Consider the following 24,370-nt stretch of genomic DNA (forward strand, 5'->3'; position numbering starts at 1 on the left):
GAGCTGTCAGCACAGAGCCTGACGTGGGGCTCGAACTCACAGACTGTGAGATCGTGACCTGAGCTGAAGTCGGACGCTTAACCAACTGAGCCACCCAGGCACCCCTAAAAAATTTTTTTAAATGTTTATTTTTGAGAGAGAGAGAGAGAGAGCGTGAGTGGGGGAGGAGCAGAGAGAGAGGGAGACACAGAATCTAAAGCAGGTCCAGGCTCTCACCTGTTGGCACAGAGCCCGACACGGGGCTCGAACCCGTGAACCTGAGATCATGACCTGAGCTAAAGCCAGAGGTTTAACTGACTGAGCCACTCAAGCGCCCCAATCATTTTGTAATTTTTAGCATACAAGTCTTCTACATGTTTTGTTAGATTTCCACCTAGGCATTTACTTTTTGAGTAAATGGTATTTTTCATTTGTTAGCGTATACAAATATAATTGATTTAAGTATATTTGTTGACCTTTCTGAACTCAGTTATTTTAGGAGTTAAAAAAAAATTTTTTTTGAGGATTTTGGGGATTTTCTACATAGACAATTACATCATCTGAGAGTAGGGATAGTTTTACTTCCTCCTTTTCTATCAATATGCTTTTTATTTCCTTTTCTTGCCTTATTGCACTAACTAAAAGTCCCAGCAAGCTACTGATTAAGAATGGAAAGAACAAGAGAACACGCATCCTTGCCTTGGTTCTGACCTTAGGGAGAAAGCACTCACTCTTTCCTCATTAAGTATAATGGTAGCTGTCGGATTTTTTGCAGATGATCTTTGACCAATTAAGACGTTTCCTTCTACTCCTATTTTTTTTTTTTTCTGAGAGTTTTATCGTCAGTGAGTGTTGAATTTTGTCAAAAGACTTTCCCCCATTGATTGATACGATCATATGATTGTCCTTCTTTAGCCTAACACAGTAGATTTTTGAACACTGAACCATTTTTGCATCCCTGGAATACATGTTACTTGGTCATGGTGTATCACTCTTTCTTTATCTGTCCTGGATTGTATTTGCTGATATTTTGTTAAGGATTTTACATCTATATTCATAAGGCATATTGATCTGTGGTTTTCTTTTTTTAGGATTGTCTTTGTCTGGTTTTGGTATCAGGGTAATATTAGCTTCAGAAAATGAAGTGAGAGGAACTCTATCCTCTTCTATTTTCTGAAAGAGTTTATGTAGTACTAGTGTTCATTCTAAATTCAACCTTTAGTAGAATTGTCCAATGAAAACATCCGAGGCTAGATATTTGCTTTTGAAGAGTTTAAATGGATCCAAGTTCATCAATAGACAGGATTATAGAGGAAGTGAAAAGATTGCCAAGGGTCAGAGATGTGGGAGGAGAAAGGGAGGGGTGGTTAGGGGAAGCAGGTAGGAATTTTAGTGCAGTGAACCCATTCTACACGAAACTGTCATGGTGGATACGTGTCGTCATCCATTTGTCAAAGCATGTACAACACAGGAAGTGAACTCTGATGCAAACCACTCACTTTGGGTGGTGGTCATGTCCCCACGTAGGTTCATCACTGTAACACAGGTACCACTCTGGTGGGCGATGTTGATGAGGGTGGTGGGCGAGGCTTGGATGTGTGTGGCAGGAGTATGTGGGAACTACATTCTGCTCAGTTTGGTTGTGAAGCTGAAACTGCTCTCAAGAATAGACTCTTAATTTAAAAGCCCCCCGAGTCTGTGTGGTTACAAAATGGGCGCCTTATCCGCCATTGTCCCCATCACCATTCAGCCTGTGACGCCTGTTGTACCTGTATTGAGCTGCCCACACATAGACTCCTTGGGTCTTCTTTCTGTAGGCCATTTGCCTAAGCCTGGGGCTGCCCTCCGCTGACTCCTCTGACCTGCTATTCCTGCCATCTCCCTCTTCCCTGTGACTTAGCAGGTCTTGAGCCTGGGGATCCACCGGCTTGAGTGACAACCTCCCTAAGCCCCATTTCCTCCTCTGTATACGACGGGGGATACCTGAGATGAGGATGCGAGGTACCCAGGGTGCTGCCGGGAACAAGGTAGGATTTCTTCCCTTTCCTTCCTCCTCTCTCCATGCCGCTGCTGAGGGTGCTGTGGAAAGGCAGCCCTTTCACAGTAAGAAGGAGGGACACCCAGTGAGGGAGAGAGTGAGGAATGGGGACCCTCTGGGACCTGCAAGCAACCGCCGGGCAACCAGCACCCTTCCCCACAACGGACGCCCATCTCAAGATAGGTTTGTTTCCCGGGTCCCCAGAGGGTGGGGGTGGGAGCAGGGAGCACATGGGGTTATGGGGGAAGGATGTTGTTTTTCAACAGACAAGAGTGACTCCATTTCCGATTCTCACAGGCGACCTGAATGCCCGTCACATCAGGCAGGGAGAGCTGCCCAGATCTGACACTATCCCCTTGTAGCAGCGGCTGGCAGGCCCCAAGGGGCGAGAGGGGATGCCTGCGGGCTGGTGGAGGCTGAATGAATTTAGTGCCTGTGAATGAGGCGGGATTGGCAGCCCTTGAGACAAACTCCCTCTTTGTCCCTGAGCTGTACCTCCCAGACGAGGGCAATGCCAACTTTCTTCGCTCCATCCTGTCCACATTCTTTGGCCCAACTCAGCTGTGAGGAGAGGCACAGAGGCTCCCATGTTTTAGGCCCCCAAAAGAATCCGTTAATTTGTGCCTCGGAGACCCGCAAGCAGCCTGCAGCCTGCGTGGCTGGAGTCACAGAGCCGACAGTTGCCAAGACAGCAGTTCTCGAACATTTCTGACTGTAGCCCACGGTGAGAGCTGAATTTCGCGTCATGACCCGGGGACACACACAGACATGCACGTTCATGTACGTTCTCACACAGAGTTTAGACATGGGAAAAAGGAAGCGGAATAGTGCAGGAAAGACGGATTTTATTTTGTGCAACTTGTTTCTGTGCGCACATGCGTGTGTGGTCGCGATAGAAATCGTATTGCTGGCTGTGGATGGTGTTAAGAAAAGACCGAGAAACACTTGTGTAGATCACGCCTTCCCCAACTCTATATTAAACCGCCAGCTCCGAGAGTGAGGAAACACGTTAGCATATTAAAGACCCTGGAGATTCCTGCAGGGAAGAGATTTGTTGGCTTTGCTGACCAAGTACATGAATTGTCTCCCTGCTTTCCCTGAATGCTTACGCTACTATCTCACGGAACCAGTATTTCACAGAATGTAGGCCTGGAAGGAATTTGAACAGTCCTCTAGAATTTCCTCAGGGGTGTTAGTGACAGGGTAAGAGGGCGTCTGCCTCAGCAAGAACAGAGCTGGTAAGTCAGATCATTGGTTTCCAAGTAAGATTTTGCTTGACAAAGTCCTCTTGCCGAAAATGTTTAAAAACTACAAGTCTTGTCCAAATCTCTCATGGGAAACGGAGGCCCAAAGAAGGGAAGTGACTAGAGCAGGCCACCTGGGGGGGTCCTGTTAGAGTTGGGACCCCCTTTTACTGAGTTTTTTTTTTAATGTTTTATTTATTTTTGAGAGAGGGAGAGAGAGACGGAGCAGGAGCAGGGGAGGGGCAGAGAGAGACACACACATAGAATTTGAAGCAGGCTCCAGGCTCTGAGCTGTCAGTACAGAGCCCAACGTGGGGCTTGAACCCACAAACCGCGAGATCATGACCAGAGGCAAAGTTGGACCCTTAACCGACTGAGCCGCCCAGGAGCCCCTGCTGAGGTCTCAACTGTAAACCTTCTGACTCTACCTCCAGGGTGAGGTAAACACTGGTGCAGGGGGGCTGGAGGTCTAGGGTCTGGGGGCAGTGGGGGGCGGGCATCAGAGGGCCTGGCCTTGTCCCTCTTCCCTTGCTCCATTGCTGACTTTTTGAGAATGGTTTGACCTCTCCATGTTTGAGCTTTCTCATCTGTAAGATGGTGAGTAAAGATACTACCTTAAAAATGAGATAATTTGTGGCACTTTGGAAAGACAGGTATTGTATAATAAATATAAGGAAATTATTTATTTTTTCTAAGCCTCAGAAAGGAAATTCTATAGTACTAACCAGGAAGTTTGTAGCCTCATTGTACTGTAACTTAATGAAAACTTTGTTGTCCAGTTCTAAGAAAAGTTGCTCATTACTATGTTAAAAAAATAAGGATGTTTAGAAACTCCTCTTTTGTCCAAATAAAAATTATTGTTTTCCCAGAGGTGACTTTGCCTAGATTGTATTCAAACTAGCAAAGAATGTCTACTCCTTGTCCACGGGGGTTTAAAGTGAAGTTGTTTTATATCCAATAGCGTCTTTAAACAGTACTGTTCCTTCAGCTTTTGTCGGACAGATATATGTTTGAATGGTGTGTGATTGCTTGTACTTCCGATCGTCTCTCTGTCCCCTGCCACCCTGCTCCTTGTCCCTGGAAGCTATTTTCAAGGGACTCCATCAATGGTTTTCCTGCCTTTGGCACCTGGTTGAGGTCGGCCTAATGGAAGCCTGGCAGGAGCTCAGAGGGCAGAGGAGAGTGGGTCTGGGGTATTTGTTCCTTGGCTTCTTCCTTGTACTGAGGGCCGCAGCTCCCTGCTGTTAGGGTCCATTACCCGCTCCCTCCTCTGGGTCTGGCCTGGGGTAAATGTCCCGTAGACTGATCCTCTATTCCACTCTGATTATACTTCTGAAATTCCTTTATTAACTCTCTCCAACTGACCCGATTTGAGTGAGACGTCTCTTTTCTGCCGAGACTTTGACTTTCACGTTGTTTCATATACACGTTCTCGTGTTTCACATTTTCTTGCCTTTTTCTGTTCAGTGTCACAAAATGTGCGAAAGTATAGAAGACTCAAATTTTTCTTTCTTGTGTATCCTTTGTGTTGAGAGGCAGCAGTAAGCAGGACATCACCCTGGGGTGCTTTCAAAATCACTGATGCCTGAGCCTCCCCCAGAGATTCTGATCACTGGGTCTGGATGGGGACCCAGTGTCCCGTTACCAGGATCTCTATCTCTGTGTGGGACCCACGGACGTAGGGAAGGAAGTCTGGCTCTGTAATTTGTTTCTGCCAGGTCTGCTCGCTGGCTCTTAGTGCCGTGTGTGTGTGTGTGTGTGTGTGTGTGTGTGTGTGTGTGTGTTGGCACCTCCACTCTCTGACCCTGGATCTTATATTGCTTTTTCTAATGCTGATCGCAGCAGCTGATGGCAGGGGGAGACCTTTGGTTCAGACCACACACACCGCTGCCCTCTTGTGGACGTGGGCACAGCTGTGTCTGTGGGCCCAAGTGGCCGCCTGTAGCATTTTCTTCTTGCCACCCACCGTCAGGATGGAATAGGGTTTCTTTTTTTTTTTTTTCAACGTTTATTTATTTTTGGGACAGAGAGAGACAGAGCATGAACGGGGGAGGGGCAGAGAGAGAGGGAGACACAGAATCGGAAACAGGCTCCAGGCTCTGAGCCATCAGCCCAGAGCCCGACGCGGGGCTCGAACTCACGGACCGTGAGATCGTGACCTGGCTGAAGTCGGACGCTTAACCGACTGCGCCACCCAGGCGCCCCTGGAATAGGGTTTCAAGATGCAGTTCAGTCAAGAGTAGGAGGAGGCTGCCCATAACCACTCCCAGAAGATACTATGTCCTGTTCTCTAACAGCCTTTGGTAAAGAGCTCCTCTTAATTCCTGTGCATTCTTCTTTTAACAGTTTCTTAATTTGTTGAGGATTAGCTCTCCCTGAGGAGGGGTGGGGTGGATTAATTGCCGTGCAGAAAGGTAGAGCGTTTAGGAGACAATTGAAAAGGGCCACAAATGAGCCTCTGGGAGGCAGAGTCTGCAGATCAGATCAGTGTCCCAGAGAGTCCTGGGACAAGGGAGTTTGCTGTGACTGGCCAAGCTGCTGAAATGCCGTACCCGCCCTCCTCCCTGGAGCCTCTTGCTGTGCCTTGTCTAACAATCACCTGGAAATTCCCTCCTCTGGCTTCAGCCTCCTCTTGCCCGGGTCTCCTGAACTTGTCAGTTCCTGCCTCTAAGCGCTACTCCTGGCCTGTTTTCTGCCACACACCTGTCTCTCTGTCCCCTTCCATCCAGTAGACGTCCACTGGCCCCTTCATAAGAGAGTTGGTAGCAATCCGTTAACTGTTTTCCATCAAACAATTCATGTGATATATTGTGCATAATTACTAGAATGTTTTAGATCATATTATCATTGTTAGCAGTGATGTAAGAGGAAATATGCGTTAGTGATTAGTCTATTTTGTATCAAATAATTTTTATTAATTTCTTGAGGGCAGATCTAAGAAAAAAAAAGGATAACTGTGCTCTTAAGAAGTAGATGTAATTTTGACCATTTAAACTTACATTAAACAGGGGCGTCTGGGTGGCTCAGTTGGTCAAGCAGCCGACTTTGGCTCAGTCTGTCATCTCAAAGCTCGTGAGTTTGAGCCCCGCATCAGGCTCTGTGCTGACAGCCCGGAGCCTGGAGCCTGCTTCAAATTCTGTGTCTCCCTTGCTCTCTGCCCCTCCCTGCTTATGCTCTGTTTCTCTCTCTCACTCTCAAAAATAAATAAACATGGAAATATTTATAAATTTACGTGAAACAAATTTTTGTGCCTTATTTGGAGAACTCTTATCATGATTTTGGGTTATCCTTGCCATCTGCCGTCACTCGTGTGCTACCATTATCTGGGTTAATGTAAGCCCGCTCACTTGTTCAGTAGTGTTTTCTGAGCACTGACCCTGTGCCAGGCACTGTTGTAGGTTCCAGGGAGGGAGCAAGGAACAAAACCGTCTCTTTTCTCAGATTCGGATGGGAAGTTAACGTATATATATACTTGCTTCAACAGTTCCTTCTCAAGTTTTGGAACTAGGACCGATCCCTCAAGCTCCTTTTTTTTGGGGGGGGGTGGGTGTCAATTTTTGGGAATACTTTGCTCTTCATTGGCAACTTCTGGCGATGGAATTCGATGAACTGTTCACAATCTAGCAATTTTTCTAGTAGCTGAGATCGCAGTAGGAAGAGAAGAAAGGGTTGGACGAGTTTTCATGGGGCCACTGGCTTTTGCACAAAGCTGTGGGTGTGAGTCGGGCTGCATGGAGCATGGCGGTCCACACCTTGGGCCCTGCAGACACAGATCTGGCTCCAAATTCTGGTTTTGCCACATATGTATGTATAACTGCATGACTTTGGGCCGTTCACAACCTTTCTGAGGCTCATTCTCTGCCGGCTCCCAACCCTACCTCCCACAGAGGAGAAAAGTGATAATAATCTACCTAAGTGGCTCTTGGAGTGATCATTAGGTGAGATTATATATATATGTATGTGTGTGTATATTTATGTAGTGCTTAGTGTAGCGAGTGTCTGGAACAAAGCTCAATATGATAGCTGTCACTACTAAGTATAATTTAGTGTTTCTTCCTCCCTACCACATTTACTGAGGTATGATTAACCAATAAAAACTGGCTATATTGAAGACGTACAACATGATGTTTTGGTATGCGTATACATGGTTCAATGATGGCTACAATTAAGCTAATTAACACATCCACTATCACGTAATTGCTAGTGTGTGTGTGTGAGATATGAACACTTGAGATCTACTCTCTTGGCAGATTTCAAAAAAAAATTTTTAATGTTTATTTTTGAAGGAGAGAGAGAGAGAGAGAGAGAGAGAGAGAGACAGAGTGTGAGTGGGGGAGGGTGAGAGAGAGACAGAATCCAAAGCAGGCTCCAGGCTCTGAGCTGTCAGCACAGAGCCCGACGTAGAGCTCAAACGGGAATGGTGAGATCCTGACATTATGGGGACTTCTAGATTAATTGCACTGTAGTCAGAGAACATACTCCACATAGTCTGGCAAGTGCTGAGACAAGGGAAATACAGGTTGATACTGGTGCGTAGAGCAGGGACACCTGACAGTCTAGGCAGGCTACCTGGAGGAGGAGTGACTATTAAGCACAACACTGAAGGATGAGTAGGGCCCTGGTAGAAAAGGCGTATATGTATGCTTATGTGTGTGCTGGGAATATAGCAGCAGAGGGACCTCAGTCTTATGGGGGAGACCCTTACTTGGACAGGACAGGTTCAATGTAATGTAGTAAATGTCATGACCGAGGGAAGCCTTGAAACTTTGGGATTGTGGCAAAGTATAGCGGTTCTGTTTCATGAAGTTACGGATAGGTAAAGCTAAAAGGTATGGTCAAGTTTGTTGGGGTCAGCCCTGGGTTCGGATACTCTTTTGCCTCTGAATAATTTTACCACCGTCTAGATATTAAAATTCTTGAAGCCTCAGTTTCCTCATCGATGCACCGGGGGTACAAATATCCCCACCTGGCGGGATCAACACGACGCTATCTGAGATTCATCAGATACAATCAAGCAATTAGCAAAAGGCTGGTGTCAGGGCTCTGTGAGCGGGAGTGGTTTTAATCCCTGGGTGTGAGTTCTTATGATGTCACTCTGGGTGCCTGGCCCTCAGAGGAACTCTGAGGTCCCTCTGTCACTGCAGAATACCCAGGAGGCAGCGGTGGAGAGGACAAGAACAGCCAGGAGCCCCGACTGGAAGGAGCCCACGAGCACGGCGTGCTGTGGCCAAGGCAGAGCCGGCCAAGCTGGTGAGTGCTGAAAAGCCGCATGCACAGAGCGCCTGGCCTGGAAGACTGGCCTAGAAGCTTGTCCAGATTCGGCAGGAAAGAGCATTCAGATCAGTGCTGTCTGCCCTGAGTGACAGGGGAGGGTGGCATGTGGGTCATGGATTTTCTACCCCTGGAACTTGGCAGGAACACCTAATACTTGTTGCATGCTTATTTTTTTTTACCACACACCATGCTAAATTCTTTACGCGGCTTGTATCGTTTAACGAACGCTCTTAACCCTATGAGGCAGGGATTCTTACTAGTCTTATTTCACAGACGCGGAATCTGGCACAGAGAGGGTAAGTAACTTGCCTTCTGTCTCACAGTCATTGGTTGTGGCTCGTCTCCGCCACGTTTCACAGTCTATTGAGACTGGAAGCTCTTTGAAAGGAGGGGCACGATTGTATCTATTTTGGACCCTCCGTGGCCTCGTAGGTGTTTGGATGGTTTTCATTGCTACACTGAACTCAGTGGTTCTCGCTGGACACACGGTCGCTTGGGATGTTTCAAAAGCTTCTCGCATCTGGGCCCAACCTCACATTACTTGCATCTGGGTCTCTGAGGTTAGGGCCTGGGCATCTGTGCCTAGGGAGTCTCAACAAAGCTGAGAAACGTTGGGCTAAATAAAATTCTTTGTCACACTGCAAGCCTTTCTTCCCGCCTCTTGGCACTGGGGGGTGCTGTGGGATAGTCTAAAAAAAAAAAAATAGTATTTCCTTTAACCCAAGGAACACGTTTCTTTTTGTTTGCAAATTTGTTTTGTGTATCTCCTCTCAGGGGTTTGGTAGAAAGCTTGTCAAGACAGGTAATGGCCTGAAATAGCCTCTTTGTGGCTTTTTTGAAGGTGGGCCACTGAAATTTAAGCAGGCAGACCTAGAAAATTTCTGCAGTCTGCAGTTCGTTTTGTTTTCAGCCTTCCTTCCGGAGCAGTTGGTCTGTGCTCAGGACGAAGAGGTTTGCAAGGAATCACTTGAGGTGTGGCAGGCTGAACAGCCACCCGGAAGGTGTCCCTGTCTAATCCCCAGGACCCGAGACTGTATGACCTTACATTGCGAAGGGAGATTTGCAGATGTGATTAAGTTAACCATCTTGAGATGGGGAGGCTATCCTGGTGGGATAACCGGTGTTCTCATGAGCCACAAGCCTTAAAAGCCAGAAGAGGGAGCAGAGGGTTGGATCAGAGAGGGAGATAGAGGAAGGAGGCAGAGTCAGGGGGCACTCTAAGACCCTAGGCTGCTGAGGAGGAGGGGCCACAAGCCCCGGCTGAGGGCAGCCTGTAGAAACTGGAAAAGAGTTTTCCTCTAGAGCTTTGCAAAGGAACTCAGCCCTGCCGACACCTTGACTTTAGCCTGCTGAAGCCCATTTGGGACTTCTGACCCCCAGATCTGTAAGACCCTAAATTGGTGGTGTTAGCCACTAATAAGTTTGTAGTCATTTGCTCCAGCAACAATCTGAAACTAATACACAAAGAACGCCTGAAATGCCTCCCCTGGGAGGCATCATTTCTCGTCCACCCAATGGCCATTTCTAACAACCCTCCTTCCTTGCCTTCTTCCCAAGTACTAATACTCCCAACCTCTTTCGCACTCAGGGATGATCAGGAGACCCACGGAGTTATAAGGAAAAGCCAGCTGGGGAAAGAGTGTCTTTCGGATAAAAGGAAGTAAGTATTCCACAAGAGCTCTCTTTTACTGCCTTGGCCACCCCCTTGATGTTTGACTTCGGAAACACACTGTGAGAATGTGAGGTCTAGGGATACAGCAGCCATTTTGGGACCATGAGGTGAAAAAAAAATCCATGCAGGACACCCTGACCTGTCCTTGGGATTCGAGACCACTGTTAGCTCAGTCCTGCAGTTACACTTCACCTTCCCGAATAGGCCTTCAATTACTGTTTCAGGAGCCACCATTTCTTACAGAAAATCATAGAAAACCAATAAATACTTAATTGAATGCCCCAGGCTCTGGGCTGGGACAAAGGCACAGAGGAAACAGGCCTGTTCTGGAGGAGTTTGCAGTCTCTGTTAATCAGGTTTCCTTTGGTTGCAAGTGCCAGAAACCCAGCTTTGCAGTGGTGAGGGCAGGAAAATGAGGCAGGACATAAACCTGAGGACCCAGTCTGGCGCTTAAGAAGTATCAGTGTTCTTCTCACAGTGAGGACTTCAGTTTAGAAAGCTCTTTCACACGCTTCTCATCTCTATTTCCACCTGCACAAAGATCTTGAAGATAAGAAGAATAGAATTGCGCAGGGCACCCGGATAGCTCAGTCGGTTAAGCGTCCGACTTGGGCTCAGGTCATGATCTCACGGTTCGTGGGTTCGAGCCCCGTGTTGGGCTCCGTGCTGACAGCTCGGAGCCTGGAGCCGGCTTCAGATTCTATGTCTCCCCCTCTCTCTGCCCCTCCCCTGCTTGTGCTCTCCTCTTCGAAAAAAATAAATAAACATTAAAAAAATGAAGAAGAATAAAATTGTTGTTCTCAATTTGCAGGGGAGGCAGCAGAGACCCAGATTTTGAGATCCTTCCTCAGGGGCACTGAAAGAGGCAGGGTGCTGCCATGGCCCCAGGTTTCCTGATTTCTGCTTTTTTTTTTTTTTTTAACCCCTCATAGATCACACAATGTCAAGACTGTTAAAAATCCTTAGAAATTATCTAGCTCAGGGATGGCAAGTAGGTTTTACTTATTTTATGTGCCAGTTCTGGCCTCTGGTGACAATGGCCTGAAGCACTGGGTAGTGTCCTACTTCCTGGGAAAGGGTGCTGAGATTGATTAGTAATGTCTGCATGGGCTTTGGTGAGTGAGCTCATGGGGCACAGACACATACTTGCTGTAATTCACCTAATCTAACCTTTCATTTAAACAACAAAGAAATGAACCTCAGAGAAGGGAACTGACTTACTCAAGGTTATACAGTGAACTAGGGGCAGAACTGGGACCAGTGGGTTTTCTCATTGACAGTCCAGCTGCCAAGACTGCCAATCAGACTTAAGTATGTTCTTCCCACCTCAGGATTTCCACTGTTTACCTCACCGAGGTAACCTAGACCATTAGAGGCCGTAGGTTCTAACCCCAGCTGTGGCGCTGTGTAGCATTAAGCAAGTTGACTAATCTTTTTGTGCTTACAGATAAATCTGCTTCCCCTAGATAGCTTCCTTTATCTCGAAGAAAATGCACACTTTGTGCGTTATCAACTAGACTAAGAAATGTCAGCCAAGAAGGTCAAAATGAAAGAAACATGGTGGCTTAGCATAGCCTTGACAGGCAGCCGGAGTGGGTAAATTGGGCTCTCCTTGTCTGTTCCGGGGCCGTAAACTTCAGGGGAAGGACAAAGGGCTAGATTTGCCCTTTGCAAGAAATAAAACAAAAGAAGCAATCCTTTTATTTCTCGGGTTACAGAACTCTGGCTTGATTCTATTACATGTGACTGGGCATTCCAAAGAATCCCGTTTTCCCATGGGCTTCTGGCCCTTTGCAGGTGGGATGGGTTCCTCTCTGGTTTTCAAGTAATTTTCTAAGCCCTGGGCCCGTGGGGTTTGGAGGGAGAGCAGTGACCCAGGCTGACGTGGGGAACTCTGGCTGGCTATTCCAATCAACTGTAGAGTCCTTAGCGCGGGGATGTAGGAGTGGCTTGTAAACTGGGAAGCACCTTCAGATGAGAGCTAGAACTCCTGTGGTCTGAGCAACAACATAAACTGAACATAATTTTTTTTCACTTTTCAGAGATGGGCATGGGGAAAGAGCAAGGAGTCCATGGAAATTCTGCTTGTTAGTGATGGTGAACTGGAGTGGCCTGGGGATTTGAACCAGCACCCTGGGTTTTTCAGCAGATACCGGGGTTTTTCAGGTATTTCAGAACTACACAGTCCTCCCATGTTATCATCCTGTTGACTTTCCACAGTGAGTGGAAGGGGTCATTCTCCCTATTTTAGAGAAGAGGAATGGAAGGCCAGAGAGGCTGAGTGACTGGGGAGCGGGTCAGGTGGCGAATCATCGGAGAGGCTGTGATGCGAACTTGGCTTTTTGGGTGCTGAACCCAGCAGTATTTCTTATCTCGTGGTGGTGACCTTTGCAGGGTGACTGGTTTATCCGGCGTTCTGGTGGATCGGAGGTCAAGGCCAGGGGAGAGGCCCGTGTGGTTAGAGCAGCTGGAGATGTTGAACTTGGGGTGGGCTTGTATCGGTGGAGGGCGGGGCGGCCAGGATTCTGCGAGCAAAGGACATGGCACAGCCAGGAGACTGGTTTGCTATCAGCTGCTATTTACTGAGTTGTTTTTTTGGCGGCGGGGGGGGGGGGTGAGTAGGGAGGGGGTTGGTCAGCCAACGTGTTAATTTGTGGGCAAACGCCATTATTTTTAGGGTGTGAAACCTGAGTCAGGGAGGCTGAATACCTTGGCCAAAGTCACACAACAGAGCAAGGGACGGAGTCCCGATTGCAAAGCTCTGAAGCCTGTGCATCTGACCACCAGGTAACACCAGAATTGTGAGCCTGTAGAGGTGCAGTGTTGGGAAATAAATTTATACAAATCGGCCGGGGCCAGTTGGGGAGGCTCTGAGAGGCCAGATTAAGGAACTTGGGGCATTGTTGTCTTCTGGGCAGCAGGAAGCCACTAGATGGGAAAGACAGGCAGAGTCTGCTCCTCCTTCCCCCCTCCAATGAAGTTTTACTTGTTTTTTTATTTAAAAAAATTTTTTTAAATCTTCATTTATCCCTGAGAGAGAGACAGAACATGAGCTGGGGAGGAACAGAGAGAAAGGGAGACACAGAATCCGACGCAGGCTCCAGGCTCCGAGCTGTCAGCACAGAGCCCGACGCGAGGCTCGAACCCACAAACCGTGGGATCGTGACCTGAGCCGAAGTCGGCCGCCCAACCGACTGAGCCACCCAGAGGCCCCTAAAATGGATATTTTACTTGTAAGTCAAGTGGGCACACACATGGTAATTGCTTCCGCCCCATTTCCGCGGGCTCTCGTGCCGCTTCACCCCCTCTGAGAGGGATATCGCTGTTCCCACTGCACTCTTCCAATTTCTTTTAAAAATAAAATAAAAATTATTTAAAAGCCTCTTTTGGCCTCATAAATTCTGGAGCCATTTTTGCCGAGAGTTTGGCAAGGGTCCTGTGAGGGTGCAGAGGGATGGCCTTGGGCTCGGCCGACTCTTGAATCCCTCTGGCCAGCAGCCCGTGTAAGGCTGTTCCCCGGGGACTGCGCACTTTGGCGCCCCCAACTTACTTCACAGGCCCCTAAATAAACCTTGTGGGTTTCAATGCTCCCACAGGGCCTCTCTGGAGAGAAGAGTGTTCCTAAAACAAAACCTCGGATGACACTCACGGATGTCCAGCTCATCAGGCATGCCGCCGAGGGACTGACTTCCCGACGTCCTCCCAGGCGGTCATCACTGACGCTGCAGGGTCGGCCGGACTCCTCGCTGGCCTCACACGTCAGAGCAGAGGTGGCCGTGAGGGATCTGGGAGCTTGCCTGGACCTGTGGTCGAGGAGTGATGTGCACGCGGTCATGGGTGTGACAGAACTGGCCGAGACGTGTCCTTCACTGGAGGTGTGGCTTCGTATCTGTGCCCTCCTGCCCCCATCACATGTGATGGAGCATATCTGTGGATGGCTTTATACTTGAGAAGGATGCAACGCATTCACGAGCTCACTGGATTTTCACACGGCAACTCCAGGAAACCCAAGCTCGTATCTGAAATGTATACGTCAGAGCACTGAGCCCTGGAGGGTATCTCTTGGACAAATCCCAGTGTACTATCCTTCTTCCCTGCAAACGTGGGATCGGGTAAAACTGGATTTTAAAGACTGTTGAGTCAGGCACGACAGGGAGCGATCTTTAGGAACACCCCAGGGTGTGCTGCTTAGCCGAGGGGCTGTATGCTGGATCATCTGCCATTTGTCCTTCCAGCCCCATTCTCTTCTCTTCTTTGCCCTGTGCCCTGGGAAGTTGATCCTGAAAGACTGCTTCTATGGGTTCCATTGCCCTGTGGCTTCTTCTGGTTGGAATCAGACAATGGCCAGCACCGGTAGGAGATTGGGGTGGCAGGAGGGGGGCATCGCAGGGTATTCTCCCAGCCAGGAGACCATGGCTAAGTTCAGGGAGCCTTGCTCCTGTGGACTCCAGGGCATTGCAATACTCCTTGTTGGTTTCCTTACAATGGGCTCGCATCTTTAAGAAGAGCCCCTTTTTGCACTCCCCGCCCCCGTTGCAGATATCATGTACTACCTGAATCTGCTGGGAGCTCATACAATTCACTATGCAGGTAGTGAGCGGACTTGAAAAAGTGGTTTGTCACACGCCTTGAAGAGAGTATTGAGTGTAGGCATCTGCTCTTGATCCGGCAGGCTGAGTAAGGACCGGCTGTGTCTCTCCCGGCACTAATTGGTGGACTTGAATCATCTCTCCTGACAGAGAGCTTCTTTTCCTCCAGTTCCTGCCCCGTCAGGAATTTTCCGCATGGTAGGATTTCCAGATAATGAAATGTCCACTTGAGAGGCTCTGACTCTGAAAGAGTGGCTCAGGGGCAAGTTGAGTGTCTCCTGGTGCCGGCGGGGGCCGTTTTGTGCCTTGTGTCCAGTGGGGTGCCAGTGCCAGTGATGGTTTCCGGGGTCCAGAAGGGTCCACATGGTCCCTGCCACAACAAAACTCCTGGTTGGCGAGAAGGCTTAACTTCGAGCCCATTCAATTCTGTACAAGTGCTACTGTTCGTCGATAACTTTGTAAAGTACGTGTGAGGATTATCATAGCAAACCCTGACCAAAGCAGAGAAAGGAGAAAAATCCACGAAGAGTTCTGGGTCTGATGCAGCTGTGCTCTGATTTCCAGGTCGGGAGTGGCACTTGAACGGAGTGGACGGTTAATCCTGCAGCTCTGTGCTCTGACCAGAATCTGTCATTTGTATCGGGCCGATGGCGAAACAAGGCCCCTGTGGGTTGATTTCTCCTAGGTCCACGTCCCTCTGTGCTGTGTCCTCACTGCTCCTCCCACCCACTGGCGGGGGTTCATTTCTCCACCCTCTGGAATCTAGGTTGGACCTGTGAGTTGCTTTGGCCGGTAGAATGCGGCAGAACTGACATTCTGAAATTTAAGAAGCTTTTTAAGAGAGCTTTTGCTTTCAACTTGGAGAGAAACAGACTTGCCGTGTAAACAGCCCAGAGTATCCGTAGAGAGAGAGGTCACAAGGAAGAAAAAAAGCGATTTCGGGGAGCGGAGAGGAGTGGTCCCTAACGAGCCCCGCCAGAATTTCTGATCTTTAGTATCAGGAGCAAGTGGAATGATCGTCTTTTTCTGCCACTAAGATTTGGGGCGATTTATTAGGCGGCAATCAAAAATGGATACATTATCACGTTCACTTTCAAGTGACACCCAGGGTGATGGGGTTGGAACCCCCAAACTTACAAATATGAAACAAATGTTTTTTTAGTGAATACTTTGTGCGTTGTCATATATTGGAGACAGTCCAGTCTTGGATCTGGGTTTGGATCCTGGCCCCCGTGAGTGATCTTTCTGACCGTGAGTTTCCACATCGGTGAAACGAAGGAAGAGTATCATGAGTATTACAGGAGATAACAAAATAAAGCGTATGGGACATAAGGAGCACCCGACAAATGATGGCTATTAGTTTGCTTTTGTTACTGCAAAGAAGGTGGGTTGCTTGCTTCCAGTAGGATTACAATTTAGTGCCTTTGGGGAATGAAGAGGATAAATTCTAGACTAACCGCCCAACAGTACAGGCAAAGGAGAGAGGGATTCCTTCCGGGGAGTGGCTCCTTAGAGGAGGTGGCATTTAAACCAGGACATGCAGGGGTGCCTGGGTGGCTCAGTCGGTTAAGCGTCCGACTTGGGCTCAGGTCATGATCTCACGGTTTGTGGGTTCAAGCCCACGTTGGGTTCTGTGCTGACAGCTCAGGGCCTGGAACCTGCTTTGGATTCTGTGTCTCCCTCTCTCTCCACCCCTCCCCCTGCTCATGTTCTGTCTCTCTCTCTCTCTCACGAATAAATAAACATTAAAAAAAATTAATAAAAAACCAAACAAACCAGGACATGCAAAAGACTTAAGATCTTAGCAAGCCAGTGTCCTAGATGACAGGCAGTCTCCTTAATGACAGCAATTCTTGTCCCCTGGGGTTTTATGTATTGTTGAGTTTTATTCCTTGTCTTTACAGCTTTTTTTTTTTTTTTTTTTTTTTACTTTTAATGTTTATTTATCGACAGAGAGAGAGACAGAGCATGAGCAGGGGAGGGGCAGGCAGAGAGCAGGGACACGGAATCTGAAGCAGGCTCGTCGGTGGGAGGAGGCCAGCATCACGGTATGTGAGAAGACAGCAGGTTTGAAGAAGGATTGGAGTTCAAATCCGGAGGCAACCGCTCACTGCCTGGGCGGCCTTGCGGAAATTACTTATACTTCCCGAGCTCCCGTTATCTCATTTGCAAAATGGGCACCCAAATACCACCTTTATGCAGTCCTTAGGAGATGAAACGACCTCACGAAGGAAACACACCCGATCCGGGGGGCTACCAAGTATCTCTTCCCTTCCTCCAGGAATATGTAATCCCCTCCCACGTTCCAACTTGTGTTTTGGCCAATAACTCTGGTTTGTACGCACGCTTAGCAGGCAAAAAAACCAAAGGGACTGAGTTTAGTAATGCCCCTTGGGTTGTGTCCTCTGGTGACTCATCTGGAAAATAGAGCCAGGTTATTGAGCCAGTGTTCTGTTGGCCTGTCCTTGAGGTCTGGGTGTCCTAGCTAATGGGATCCAGTTTTCCCAGACCAGGTTCTGGAAGGCTGTGGTTCAGGGAGGAGTTGGATTCATGGCCACTGCGTGCCAGATGCTGCCCCAGGCCCTGGGACTACAGAGAAATTCTGCCTCTGAGTAGCTCAGAGCTTAGCGAAAGAGACCCACTGATGTAAGTAAAGGGCCTGACCTTGTAGCTTGGGCTGCAGGTATGGTTCTCCCCAGGGGTGTCCTGGGATCTTCTGTTTCCTGTTCTTATTACTCCTCCAGTAACCCAGTGAGATGCCCTGGGCACTTACGAGTATGTGAGGAGGCCCGGTCCTGTGGTCTCTTGGGTCATCGCAAGAAACCAGGAGTTAAACCACCCTCTCTGAGGCAGGAAATCCCCACCTTCCATATGAGACAGCTGGTGCTGGGTGGCTGCCTGGAGGAGGCAGCTGGCACTGCAGCAGCAGGAGAGGGAGTCTGAAGGGGCCTTTCCCCTTTATTTTTCTTGCTGCCATCCATCAGGTTTCTCCTGCCCAAGGTGGTTTCTGTCTGGTTTTTGTTTTCAATCAATTTACTTCAATTCTAGTCCATCTCCTTCCCAAGGCTAAACTTGGTAACTAACCACACAGACAGAATCTTGCCCGATAAACCTTGCCAGGTATGGCCGTAAATGCTTTACTCACCGACATTCATGTTCTTTTTCCTTCTTTCCGGGCGTGGAGCTCGACGACATTTCCAGACTCCCTTGCAGCTGGGTGGGGCCCTGTGACTGGGCTCTGGCCAGGGAAATGGGAGTGGAGGCCGTTACTTTCGATCCTTATTCTCTCCCTTTGCTCACCTGCTGCACGGAGAGGTCTCTGAGCGCCTGCACGGTGGTGGGGGTGGGGGTGGGGGGGTCCGGGTTCCTGGCCAGGGCCGAGTCAGGAGTCCCAGATGAAGGAGAAACAAGGAGCCCTAGGGCAACAAGTTAAGATCTTGAGTCCTGTGAGAACTGGCAGTGTTGGCTTGCCTTTGGGACGCAAGCCTGGGGAAGGGAGCTTGCGATTCAACAGGAGGGGAAGCCATCCGAAGTCTCTGCACTGCTGGAGATTGGCTGGACCTAGCTAGGCAGGTTCTGCAGGGACGTGCCGATGTGCATCCGAGGTATTCCGGGTAGAGGGTGGCGAGGGATGGTGGGCTTGGGATCCAGGCCTCTGAGACATCTGGTGAGAGAAGTTAATAGGAGTCTGGGACTCGTGGGTAAGGTGGGAGCTGGAGGGGAGTAATGAGAGGAGCAGGTCAAGACGGACCTTTGCGGGACTGATGGACAAAGGAGGGCTGGGGAAGGTCCTACAGGCCGCCTGGCTCCAAGCACCAAGCCTCCTTTCCTGCTGAGAACACAACCATGCAATGCCTGGATGGTTTCTTCAGCCTCAGCAGCATCCTCCTTAGACCAGCTGTCGGCCAAGGCCCAAACATGCCCCCTTGGTGGACCCCAGCCACTAAGGCAAGTCCCATTCTGGATTGGGCCCCTGCTCTCCTAAGGCTCCTTCTCCATACTTTGGTTTTCTACCTTCCTTGCCTCAGCCCTGGTGCTGGGCTTGGAGTCAGTGGCATAGGCCTCTGGCTGCAGAATTCATTATGGGCCCCGCTCTCCTCCCCACTGACAGTCTGACTCAGGCGTGAGTTCACACTTTGGGAATTTTAATGAATGCTGAGCATCCCAGCCAGCCCAGATTTCTCTGTTTCTGTGCCAATGTCTTCTCTAAGGTGATCCCTTCCCATCTGTCGTCCTCTGTACCAGACCTCTCCTGGCCACTTAATTAAAGTCCCCCCAAAAAGAAGAAAGCATTTGCAAGGTGTGGTGAATGTTCCATTAAGCTAATTGACCAACATGTCTGAACATTCATGTGGTTCTGTTTACAGAGTCTGACCTGGGTCAGATACATTTGCCTCAAGGGGCTCATTTTTTTTTTTTTTCCTTCTTGAAACTTTTTCTTTCTTTTGTTTCTTTCTTTTCTTTGTTTTTCTCTTTTCCTCTCTTTCTTTCTTTCTCCCTTGCAGATTGATTTGAGCCTAAATATTCCTCTAACCTGCTAAGTTGTCGCAGATGATTTTCTGGCAACGCAATACTGTAGGTCTATCTGCTTTGGTGTTACAGGCTGTAGAATGATCAGGTTTGGTAAAAACCACTCAAAGGACTTCTTGCAGACCTCACGGAAGCGTTATTGGGCACTGCTCTTGACATCCTCAGTCTGGAGATGCCACCGTGGTCCTTGATTGAATCCCTTCACCCCTGGGATTCCCCTCCCATATCTAAGTCTGCTTTTCCAGAAACCACCAGGTGGGGAGTGGTCTCATTTGTTAAGCGAGGATCCTCCAGCCACCCTGGAGGCTAGAGACTCCACAAGGAAGACAATGCCATCTGCCACTCCAGTAGAGAGGGGCAAGCCTTAGGTTTGGACTGGATCTGAGAGGCCTCTGTCAATCTCAGGCTACACAAAGCTATCACCGTGAAGTTAGTTTTAGACTGCAAAGGGCTGATGCAAACGGTGGTCATTTGTTACCATTTCCAGTGAGTTCTGAGACCCTCCACTCTCAGAAGACAGGAAAGGGAGGGGAGGCGAGGGCTTCAGCTGCGGGTTCATGAGAGACACCCGCCCTGGTCGGTGAGCAGCGAGCAGGGAGGAAGCACGGTGCAGGATTACCGGTGCTAGGATTCCAGAAGGTTCATTTTTCTAAAGTGCAGAGTAACAGGTCTTTGTGGTGCAAGAGAGCTTCTGAAGTGTTGGACGGGAAGGAGGCCACCGGGATTGCTTAACCCACTTGCCTTCCCTCTGCTGCTCTGTCTCCTTCCCACCCAGGACTCCACAGTCAAGGGAACCGGGGTCCAGGGAGGAGAAGGGACCAGCCAAGGTGTCACAGCGAGCCAGCGACAGGCCTGGAGTCTGGGCCTCCTGACTGGCTCCAGGCATTTTTGCCCCCTGTGCCTTTTTTTCTGTTTCTTGGTCAGGGACACTCTTAATTCAATAAAAAACAAAACCCACAATTTCCTTTCTAACCGAAGACATCCCATTCTGTCTTTGGGTGTAGCAGCACAACTATAAACCAATTGGCAGCCTGGCAGTGTGCTCTTGCAGGCGGGGTGTGAGCTGGGCCCTGGCCTAGTGCCTGCGTCTCTGGGGCCGCTGATGGTTAGGAAAAGGTCAGCCCCACAGTCGGGTGGTGGTCACGGAGGGGTGTGGGAGGGGCCTCCCAGCAGGCCTGTAAAAATAACCAGGTCTTGGCATGCGCTGGACGGTCCAGGGACACCCTGAACTCGCCCGCCTGGAGGCCTGCTTTGCCCTAAGCCCGTGGATGCTTCTCCTACAGGCTCCGAGTCCCCGAGGCACTCTGACCGGGGGGCAGGTCTAGCTGTTTGGCCTCAGCCGTCTCTCCCTTAGTGGGTGTGGAGTGGTCTCGCGGCTCAGAATGAGGCTGGGGTGGCCCGCGTGCCTTAGGAGGATGGCAAGACCTCACGCTTACTGAGACGTCACAATCCGCCAGGCGTGACTGTAAGTGCTGCTCTAAGTGCTGTGACTCTAAGTGTTCAGTCCTCCTGACAGCCCTCGGAGGAAGGTGCTGTTTTGAATATCTGTAGCATGCGGATGAGGAAACTGAGGCACATAGGGCACCCTTCCACAGCCAAGCAATAGCCGAGCCTCAGCAACCAGAGCTGTGATGTCCATCTCTTTGGACCCCAGTTTCTGGCCTGGAACATGGGGTGATGCCTCAAAGCTTGGAGGGCTGCTGTTGGGATTAGAGAGCCTGTGTGCACCGCCCAGCTTCGGTGCCTGGGAACTCACTCGGGCCATGTTTGTGACTGAGGCTCACGGCTCTGGAGATCAGGCTTTGGACTTGAGAACCATCTCTAATGAGGACCCCAACGTTAGCTGGTGGATCCTGACGTTAGCTGGTGAGCATGACGAGCCTGGGGGGCTTTTTAGGATGGGCGCCACCCATGAGTGACCAGCTGCTGTGTGTCAGTCTCAGCTCACTTGGGCGATGGCAGAGCACACAATCCAGAAGATCAAGAAGTGGCTTGGGCATCACTCAGAAAACGGCAGGCACACTCAAATGAGGAACCCACCGAGAAGTTCATGTGGGAGCTCTCCATGGCGCCGTGGCAGGGTGTAGGGAACTCACAAGGGATGTGGTTGAACCCTGGAATAAGCAACAGAGAGGCTCCCTTACCATCCCCAGCTCTGAAGGAGCCAAGGAAGAGAAGGCTGTGTGAAAGCCCCTGCCCGGGGTAGCAGCTAGACCCGGGTAGCAGGTGAGAGATTCAGCCAGCCTATGGCGACCAGAAAAACAGGGAACTGGGCGGGGGGGGGGGGGGGGGGGGGAGGAATAAGTACACCAGCCTCTATTTCCTATTCCTCTAATCTCCTGATCATATTTTCCATTGTTCCCATTGTCCAGAGGGCAAGGACGCCCAGCCATATAATCTATACAAGTTAGCCAGCAAGAAGAGAAACGTGGTCAGTGGTGGGAGGGGCGTGGGGCTTAGCGGACATATTGGCAGGTGACCTTGCTGTTTCTGCCTTGGGGTTAGAGGAGATGTGAGTGTTTATTTACACAGAGGAAAGAGTGCTATGCTGACCTGGTCTATTGTCAGTGCGGACCACGGGCTGTTTCAGACCAAGGGAGGGCTCTGGGTGGGAGAAGAGAGATGAACCCAACACAAACCACAGTTTAAAGGGCGGGGCCCACTTTAGTGAATAGCTTCTGACTTTCGGAGGAGGTGGGGCTGGAACCGAGAGGTCGGAACATCCACCTCCAATTCTGAGTGGTCTTTAAAAGCACAGGCTGCCTGAGTTCAGATTCTAACTGTGCCAGCTATGCAAGCTTGGGAGAGTTACTTAACCTCTCTGTGCCTCACTTTCTTCATCCGTAAAATGGGAATCATGCCATTACCAGTCTGATGGGGTAGGGGTGCAGATTAAATGAGTTAAAATATTCAAAGCACTTAGGACAGAGGCTAGTATATAGTAAGTGTTCAATACTTGTTAGCTACTATTATTGTTACCGGTAAGAGTGCTGAACAGAGTCTTTAGACTCATATACCAGTCTTTGCTCTCCCATGACTTCCTTTGTGACCTTGGGCAAGTCATATTCCCACTTCGGCTTTGGCTTTCTCTTCCCTAAAGTTCCTGAGCACACCTTTTGGCTAAAAAAAAAAAAAAGTTCCACACGCTGCAAGTCCCAAGTCCATCGCGGATTTTGCAAAGCCCCCCCGCCCTGGGGAAATGTGTTTCCAAGGCTTCTCTGACTCCTGCCAAAAGAGAGCTCAGGTTTCTTCCCTTAGCATCAGCTGGAGGAGTTTCCAGCAAGAGGGTCGGTAAGGCTCCTCCCTGCAGGTGTCTCGGGGCTGCGTGCTAATCTCTTTTTGATGGCCTCCACCTGCAGTAGGTCTGGAAGCTGCCAGGGGAAAGGACAGGCCCTCTGCTGCTGGTCCTTGGGGCAGATCTCTCACTTCTGAAGGTCTCCCCCTAGAGGCCCAAGGCCCGCCTTGTGGAGGGCCCTGAGCTGGGGGGGAAAGGGGGAGGGAAGGGGGGGGTGCAGGACTGCCAGGAGGCTGTCACGCCATCCCTGGCTGGGTAGCGTGGCCCAAGGCCATTGCATACTCTGAAATCCCATCCTGGGGTTTTCAACTGCCAATGGGATCTCCCATGGCTCGAACTCAGGAAATTTGCCTTCTAGCCCTCTCTCTTCCTGTTTCCTCCTTGTGTTTCTTCTGTTTCTTTCTCTCCATAAATCGGAAGCCCCTTAAACACGGCCCAGGGCGTCGGCCCAGAGGTATCTTCCAGCTCTCCTGTTGTCAGTGTATTCTCGTTCTCTGAGCTCCAGCGACTCTGGCGGCCTCCCCGTGCCTGGATCGTGCCACGGGTTCTGCTCTTCAGGGACTCCGCGCATGCTGCTCCCCTGCCTGGAACGCCTCTCCAATCCCTCCTTAGCTCACTCCTACTCATCCTTTGGATCTCAGCCTGAAGCCCATTTCCTCCCTGGAGGCTCCCCTGACACCCTAGATGACCAGTGGTTTAGAGCGTGTGGTCAGCATCTATCTGGATGGTGATGGCGATGGTGAGGGCAGGGCCGTTTCTGCCCAGTTCACGCCGGACCCCCCGCGCCTAGGACGGAGTCTGGCCCCAGTCGCTGTCTGCAAGGACTCGGTCCTTCTCCATGCGTTGCTTCTTCGCTTAGTCCTCCTCCTTGTTTTTTTTTCCTTCCCATTTCCTCGTCTACAATGTAAACCTGGGGATGTCAGACCCCTACTAAAGACGGTCTGACTTTCTCACCCTCCTGGCTAAAGGTTTGCCCCATGAGGCTCAGCAAGGACAGCTGCCCTGCCCGCTGCACCTGTGCCCACGGCGTGGTCCCTCGTGCACACTGTGCTTCCCTGGCTTCAGTCTTTGTGCAGGCTCTTCTCTGCTCCATCACCCTCACTGGCCGTTACCTGGTTATCTCCAGTTCTTTTGGTTCACAGCTCAAGGCTTCCTCTTCTCTCTTTTTAAAGTTTATTCATTTTTTGAGAGAGAGAGAGAGAGAGAGCATGAATGGGGGGCGAGGCAGAGAGGGAGAGAGAGAATCCCAAGCAGGCTCTGAACCATCAGTGCAGTGCCTGTCTCATGAACCGTGAGATCACGACCTGAGCCAAAATCAAGAGTCAGATGCTTAACTGACTGAGCCACCCAGGCACCTCTCAAGGCTCCCTTCTCTTGGAGATCTGCCCATAACCTTCTGGGCCAGCCAGTTTCCTCTTCCACCTCCCGCAGTCCCCTGAGCCTCCTTTCCTTGGTGTTCTGGCCGTGCTTAGCTGGACTTGTGTCTTTGCTGGTCTGCATTCCTCCCTGCAGTGGGAAGGACCTTAAAGGACTATGCCTTTCACTTCAGAATCCCTGCTACCTTATATGGATTGCCTTGCACGTAGCAAGTACCCAGCAAAGTTTACTGAATAATGGGTTTTGTTAATGATCTTAGTTAACCAGGTCACATCCAGCTTTGTAGGAGAGGACTTATCATTTGCTATCCGGATGACATTGTTGGCTGGGTACATAACAGCTATTTTACCCTTGCCGAGGACACTCAATTTG

The 24,370-nt window shown here is 49.8% G+C and overlaps 1 long non-coding RNA gene across 1 annotated transcript; it reads left to right on the forward strand.

The window, feature by feature from the left end:
• The first annotated feature begins 16,679 nt into the window (after window positions 1-16,679).
• Window positions 16,680-17,942, forward strand: LOC123599981. Its single transcript, XR_006713397.1, has 2 exons — window positions 16,680-17,442; window positions 17,541-17,942. It is a non-coding gene; the product is annotated as an uncharacterized LOC123599981 (long non-coding RNA).
• Window positions 17,943-24,370: the final 6,428 nt, after the last annotated feature.

The sequence above is a fragment of the Leopardus geoffroyi genome, chromosome C1, assembly GCF_018350155.1.
Source record: "Leopardus geoffroyi isolate Oge1 chromosome C1, O.geoffroyi_Oge1_pat1.0, whole genome shotgun sequence".
Taxonomy (NCBI): domain Eukaryota; kingdom Metazoa; phylum Chordata; class Mammalia; order Carnivora; family Felidae; genus Leopardus; species Leopardus geoffroyi.